Here is a 7,744-nt window from a genome sequence, read left to right on the forward strand (position 1 = left end):
CAGCTGGATTGGCTCCAAACCAGTTGTTGGGTCGGTTTGGGGGGTGGGGGTGTCACTAACTCATGGTGCTTTCTGTGAAGCACTATGAGTTAGAGCAGGGACTTGTGCATCTGGTAGTGCCCTATGATTTTCAGAACTACTGCTTGTCTTCAGATTACTCTGTACCTGCATACACTGGATTGTAAATGAAGCTCATTTTACACTATCTTGTACTGGCAGGACTTTAAAATAATTGAGCAAATTGTGCAGAAGACTTTTTTAAGTATATACCAAAAGTAATTTACATTAGTGTGAAACAACTAGAGCGTTTCTTTGCTGCCCACTCCCTTGAGTAGCTGCTTGTAGAAGCAGCTGATGTCAGGAATGTGGAGGAACAAGTTTAAATGAATTGCAAAATAAAATTAATACTGCAGATCCATTGCAATTCTTCAAAATAGTCTCAGATTAGCTGTTGGGCCAATTTTTTTGTTGGTGTAATTGCCTTTATGTGCCTAAACCTGTGTATCTAAGGGTTCTGTTTTCTTTAGTTTGAATAGATATTTAACTACCCAGGTAGAAAGCACAAATTATATTTGCTTGAAAATCCAAATAAGATCTAAGCTACATAAAATCTTGCCCACTGAAAGCTTCAAGCACAGAATTAGAACATTAAAATTTAGAGGCCAATTTAAAAACTTTTACAGGTCATTCAGCTTATGAAACAAACCATTTTCTATCTTGTACAGGGGAAATGTAGCTGGATTTACGTTCTTCCCCTCAGCTCCTCTGACCTTATTCCCACCACTAAAATCAATGTTTTAGCTAGTCTATGAAATTTTTAAAGCAGGTTTTCAATATTTGCTGAAGCACAAATTGGAAACAAATGCAATCCACCGCATAATTTAACAAATACACAGTCAGTTTTTCACCTAAGGATGATGGAACTATACCAATTTGCATTAGCAGAGGACTGGCTCACAATCCTTAAAGTAACAAAGCAAAATGACACTATTTTAAGACATTACAATACCACTGGAGCTCACAGAGAGAAAATGTGGCTAATCATGCATATAAGGTTTTGGCTAATTTGACAACAAAGGCTATGATGCACTAGTCAAAGCAGAGACAATAATAAAAACACTAACACAGAATAACAGCAGAAAACAAGCTACATGTATTCTCTAAATAGCAGACAAAATAACTGCACAGTATTTGTGGTTTTCAGATGCTTCAGAGGATTGCAGAGTATTTAGTGGAAATCTTTAAAAATTACCAACTAAATTGATGGACATCTTGTTTATATTTATTACATCACTGAAATTGGATGTTACTATATTTAAGTGAGACTTTGTAGGAGTTTTTCACCTTACCAGTTTTAGACTAAACTAAACAGTTTTTTACTGAATCTGAACATTTTTTCAGTCAGCCTGGTCTGAAATCAAGGCTTTAATACGATTCTCAAAGTGTTTCCAAAATAAAAGAAAATGCAAATCCATTATGCTGTGTTTGTTGATTTTTTTGAAGGTTGTGAAAAGTAAGTTTTTGCATGTTTTCTATCTATGAGTTTTATTTTTTGACTTTTCCTATAGTTCTAGCATGGGTGGGAGAGAGAGAAACCTACCCAAAGATCTGATTACAGTGTTTGAAATATGCACCACAGAATTCAGCTTACAGTAGCTTTGACCATCTTGATGTGGGATGGCAGCAATTTAAATATGCATTTAGTATATGGGACTATAAGTCAGCTCTAAGCCAATTCTGTTACTATGATACATGTGGTTTATGTCAGGATTGCATTGGCATTGGACAAGTATAAATAGATTGTCTATCATCATGTGGTACCCTACAGGGTCTAGTGTACTTTTGTGTCTACATTCTTACTTACTCTTCAAAGAAATCCTATTTTAAGAAGGAAAAGATGTACACGCTTCATACATGCTTCTCTATTTGTACATTTATACTACCAGCTATAGCCTTATCTTTCATTCCCTGCAGCAGTCCCTGTGCTCTTCTGCTTTGCTGACATTTTTCTTTTCATCAAGCCTAATCCCATCAGAGTTTCTCCTTCAAGAATAAGATCTCCATTTCCCTCCTTTATAGTGGCCAGAGACAATTCTGTCCTGGCAGACTCCCATAACCAGTTCAGTACAGCTAACATACCTGTCTATTTGTTGTAGCCACGTTGCAAGGTCAGTTAATTCTTATAATTACATACTGGCATCCTGATTCTGTATTTAGAAACTAACATACAAGAGCACCTAGGCAGAACCAGTTCTTTCTCTTCCCCAGGCTGAATCCTTGTCCCTTTACAGGGTTGGCTTCTCAGGCCATACTGCTGAGAACCACTGTTTTCCCAAACCTTTGTTTGCTTTACAGACATACTCCACTACAGAGAAGCTTCCAGGGCCCTCTAACTCCAGTTGACTGGGCTCTCAGACCTTCTGGTTTGGCTGAATCCTTCCCAGGCCACTTGCCTGTAAAACTCAGTCCTTCTCTACCCAGGGGGCTTGCCTCTGCTCTCAGGCCTGCAGATTTGTCTATATAAGTTCCAGCTCCTTCAGGACCCCTGCTGCCCAGAACTCCTCACCCTGTGGAGAGACTGCCTGGCCAGTTCAGGCTCTGGGCTTTCATAGCTCCAGCCTGAGCCCTCTTCCGGTCAGCTGAGTCTCTCAGTGGCCCCCTGCACCACCCGCAAGCAGCCTTGCAGACTGCTAGCTCCCTAAAAGGAGCAGGCACATCCCAGTGCCCTGTTACAGAGCTGCTCTAAATAAAGCACCCCCAGAGCACATGTAAAGATGTTCCTATATTCCAGTCCTTGCACCAGGGATTGTTTTTGTTTTGTGTTATGGATCAAATGCATACAGACATCCTTCACTACAGAGAAGCTTCCAGGGCTCTCTAACTCCACTTGACTGAGCCACAGGATGCCTTAATCAGGGGGTTTCAACCTCCAGCCCATGGGCCAGATTTGGCCTGAGGTGCCATATCATTCAGACTCACTGAGACACCCTCTCGCTCTCTTCCTTATGGCCCTACATGGATCCCTCTTTTGGCTGCCCAGGGTCCAGCTTCAAAAAGAGCGGGATGAGATAATGCCTAACCTGTGGGGTGGTAGTTAGAGCACTGCAGCAATTGCAAAGAGAAGAAAATTCAAATCTCCTATGGATAAAAGGGTCCTCAGTTTCCTATGGTAAGTACCCCCTGGGCCTAACCCTTCAGTTATGGGGGCTAAAGTAGAGGATGGCCCACCTCCTCCTCCTCCGGAGTCTAACACTGGTTGATCCTAGGTTTCTGGCTAAGTTTTCATGTCAAGAATGGCAGGGATTTGTGTAAGTGGCTGCATACCTGCCCAGCCAGCTTGTAGCCTGTATTTGTGTATGTAGCTGCATACCTGCCCAGCCAGCTTGTAGCCTATTGTGCACACTCAGTCTGTGTAATCCACACTGCAGACGAAATAGAATTGCTGCCTGTATGGAAGTGTCAAAAATACCACTTATATGGGTAGAAACATGCCATTTAGACACAAACAAGCAAGTGGAATTCCATCCTTAGTGTCCGCAGTAGTAATTGCATATCGAAACTTCTGTGCAGAATCATAGCCTTATCTTTCTGAAAATCTTCTGAGCTAACTGCTCTGATGTTCTTTGTGGATCCAAACTTTGGATAAGAATGATGTAGTGAACAAAAGCTGAAGGATAAGAAGAGCAGCTGAAAAAGCATCTGAGAGTCCCAAAGGCTACTGCCTGAAATCATTTTGAGAGCTGTGATAGCAGGTATTCACCACATGCACTACACTGCTCAGACCATTTCTCAACTGTATGAACAAAGCATGATTGGTAGGTTGGAAATGTAGCTCTGCAGGCTGCTGCTAGCCTTTTTTTGGAATATGGTAACTCTGCTAATTACCTCAGCAAACTGTATTGTGGAGATAAGTACAATTTTTCTGGATTCAGCTGCATTTTAGGAAATGTTGCTACTCTGAAAAATGTCCATTTGTTGAAGAATTCCAAGATCTTTTCCAAACTGACTAAGAGTAAGCCAGCTGTAGGTTATAGTGGCTTTTACCTTTCCCCCAACTTCATTTCAGACACCTTAAGATATGTCTCAAGTTAAAATGGTGTATGCTGACCTCAGTGCACTTTTGTATTACGAACTAAAATACACAAAAGGATTTACAGACGATGATCTCAGTGTCGTCTCACATACAGGTGCTTGGTTCTGGCAATGAAATTAATATATTCAAATGCGGTACCTTAGCTCTCTGGAAGGGAATGGGGAGAGTTGGGTGCTCCAGAATAGAACATACAGTACTCAACTTCCTGAGCAGGGTGGATGCCTAAACCAGACAATAAAATATGCTGAAGAGAGGGATGTGTCTAAAGTCCTGCCTCTGACTTAAATCACATAACCCAGTGCTTATATATGACTGGGGTTCACAGCCCAAAACCACTTACTAGACTTACTGGTAACTTGTTTCTCTGAGTATGGATAACTAGCTCACTCTTTTCTTCTAAAATACAGCTGCTTTTCATCATTTATAATATGGAATAGCTTAGATGTCATGGGACTCACCCAGGAAGTGGGGAAACCCAATGTCCTCTGCAGCCTCAGGGTGTTCAAACCCACTTCTCCCACCAACAGTTAGGCAGGCAGGGGGCACTTCCAATCCTCCTTTTGAAGTGGCTGTACTGTGGAAAAATAAACATAAGATTCATAGGGCCAGAGACAGTAAAGAAAGAGGCTGACCCTGTAGCCCATTGATGAGGGCACTTCCAAGGGAGTGGGGACTCTGGAGTACAAGTCTTTGCTCCCAGACTGGTGCAGGGGGCCAGTGAGACTCAGCTGACCAGAAGAGGGCTCAGGCTGGAGCTATGAAAGCCCAGAGCCTGAGTCGGGCAGGCAGTCTCTCCACAGGGTGAGGAGTTCTGGGCAGCAGGGCTCCTAAAGGAGCTGGAACTTATATAGACAAATCTGCAAGCCTGAGAGCAGAGGCAAGCCCCCTGGGTAGAGAAGGACTCTTTTACAGGCAAGCAGCCTTTGTTTTATTTTGAGCCTGTAGAGAGTCCTGGAACCTGGGGAAGGGCTAAGCCAAACCAGAGGGTCTGAGAGCCCAGAAAAGGGGCAGCATGCAGGACTAGGGGGCTGGTAACCCAGAGATGGGGAGGTGTGCAGGACCAGGGGTCCTGGACCCCTGAGAAGGAGCGGTGTAAGGGACTAGGGAAGTCCGAAAGCCCAAGGGGATGAGTGCATAACGAGGCAAAATCACAGAGAGAAAACAGCTGTAGGGCATGCTTGGGGGGGATACAGAGCCTTGCAAGGAGCCCTTAAGGCAACGGGTGCCCAGCCAAGGTACAGACAGGCTGAGAGGGTGGGGCTACTGGCTTGGGGGCACAAGACTGTGATCAAGGGGACCCAGAAGAGGCCCAGTGGGCAGGAACAACGCGTAGGGGGTGCATCCGGGTGCACATGTGCCTCCTGAGTGTGGCGGTGCACCCACTACAAAAAGGCGTCACCGACACGGTCAGCGGCGGCTGAGGACGGTTGCCGCTCGCCACCTCCCCCCACCCGCCACCAACACTGCCGGTGGCATCTGTGGGCAGTCAGCAATCCCTGTTGGCCACTGCTGGTGCTGCCGGTGGCATCTGTGGGTGGTCGCTGACCCCTGGTCGGCGCTGACACCTCCTCCCCCCCCGCTGCCGACAGCGCCGGTGGCATCTGTGGGAGCTCCCACTTACCGCCGCCACACTCCTGACACCACCATACCCCCCCCAGCTGCCAGGGACATGTGTCGTTCATGCCAGTGGGTATCGACACAGGCCCAGGCTCACACAGAGTCCATAAGCAGCCTCCCTTTTATAACCCTCATTAAGAGCAAGGTGTGGTGAGCAAGATTCAAGGGAAGGTCTGCAGCCGAGCCTGGCCATGCGGCGCCTGCCTGGCTCACCAGGGAATGTCATGGCTACTCCCATGGCCATGGACTTGCTACAGGCTCTTAGAGTCACTCTAATTAAAGTGCCCACAGCGTTGCGTGCATTCAACTTGTGTACTGAAGCACCCCGCGCTTCAAAATGGCAGCAAGGGCGCTTTAGTTAAAGGGGACCTGCCACCATTTTGAACCATGGGGACACTGAATACATGAGATATGGAGACTGCTGGAGCATGCTAATTCGAACGCTCCAGCAGACTTGATTAATCAACTCTGCTCTGGCGCAATGCAATTGCAGCATGTTGGAGCAGCATGCCCACACGTGTACAGACACTCCAGGATCCCATTTCCAGGGACAGAGCCCTCATCGCTGGGCTACAGTCATGCTCCCTCTTGCTTATTTTGTCTCTGGACCTATGAATCTTGCACGCCTTTCTTCACAGTGGCTCAGCTGCCGCACGACATTACCCTCGTGGAAAATGCCCCCTCACAACATTATATACAGCCTCTTTGGTCATGTCACTTTCCTGGGAGATGTGGGTTTGGACTCCCTCAAGCTGAGGAGGACACTAAACCTGGGTCTCCCACTTTGTAGATGAGTGTTTTAACTAGACTATTATTTAAAAGTCTGAATCTACTTCCACTGGCTGTGCTTTGTGCTGAATTCAATGCTGTCTCTGCATTTTAGCTTAATTTTCAGCACATCTAATAGAAAGGGAACTCTGGGGATTTAGGCACATGGATGTCTCATTTGTGAATCCCAAACAGCCTTATGTGGGAGATGAATGTTGAGCTGCTCAACTCAGTCAAGCTGGTGGTACTTCTGGGAATACATAGTAGTAGAATTTTAGGTGGAAGTAGAACTGTAGTGGTGAAAGCATAGATGTACCCAATGCCTCTGATACCTAAGTGGTCTGAAGGCATCTGGAACAGATGGAATCCCTGCCAAAATATTCAAACGGGGGGGGGGAGAACCTCACATCACAACTCCATACCCTCATCTTAAGGATTTGGAACAATGTACATGGGTGACTGGTGTCTCTTGAGTCAGGGGAAGCACTTGTACCCCCCAGCAACCAGTCAGTGACTGGGGGGGAGGGGTGTTCCCTGGGGCCAATTGTGCCACTGGCACTTCTGGGCTGCTGGCACTTCCCACCCCGGTCAGCATGATCAGCCATGGGGGGGGGGACTGTGGGAATCACTTCTCCTGGCGCCCCTACTCCCCGGCCAGCACTCTCAAGGGGGGCACCAGCACTCACCTGCCCTGCCCTGCCCATTGCCTAAGCAGGGAATGCTGCTTCCAGGGGGTGCACCAGCACTCTCAGGGGGTACACATGCACCCCCGTGCACCCCCTATGCGTCGCCACTGAACAATGAGGAAATCCCAGATGACCTCAGGGACACCATGACTGTGACAATCTTCAAGCAAGGAGACGAGTCCAACTGTGGAAATTATAGAGGGATTGCCTTGCTGTCCACTACAGGAAAGCATTGCAAGAACCCTTCTGAACCATCTCCTTCCACTTGCTGAAGAGCTCCTTCTGGAGTGAGGGTTTAGGGCATCAAGAGGCACAACTGACATGATATACAGATTGCTAGCTGCAGGAAAAATACTGGGAACAACATTAAACATCTCTACATGGCCTTCTTTGACCTCACAAAAGCCTTCAACTCTGTCAACCAAGAACCACTGTGAAGGATCCTTCTGAAATATTGATGCCCACCAAAAAGAATACCTGCTCCATGATGGTATTCAAATAGTGGTTCCAGTAACGGATCTCTCACAGATCCCATTGAGATTAAGATGGGATTTAAATAAGGCTGCATCATCACTCCACC

At 46.3% G+C, this 7,744-nt stretch overlaps 1 long non-coding RNA gene across 2 annotated transcripts in view; it reads right to left on the minus strand.

Annotated features, from left to right (window-relative positions):
• LOC112548118 overlaps positions 1-7,744 on the minus strand; it is a 50,731-nt gene that overhangs the window by 18,692 nt on the left and 24,295 nt on the right. The window contains exon 3 of one of the 2 annotated variants that reach the window (XR_003091932.1): positions 4,565-4,667. The exons of the other annotated variant lie outside the window; for it this stretch is intronic. This is a non-coding gene — a long non-coding RNA (uncharacterized LOC112548118). Of the gene's footprint in view, positions 1-4,564; positions 4,668-7,744 lie in introns of those variants that run through there. 2 annotated transcript variants of the gene reach the window in all.

The sequence above is a fragment of the Alligator sinensis genome, unplaced genomic scaffold (genome assembly GCF_000455745.1).
Source record: "Alligator sinensis unplaced genomic scaffold, ASM45574v1 scaffold896_1, whole genome shotgun sequence".
Taxonomy (NCBI): domain Eukaryota; kingdom Metazoa; phylum Chordata; order Crocodylia; family Alligatoridae; genus Alligator; species Alligator sinensis.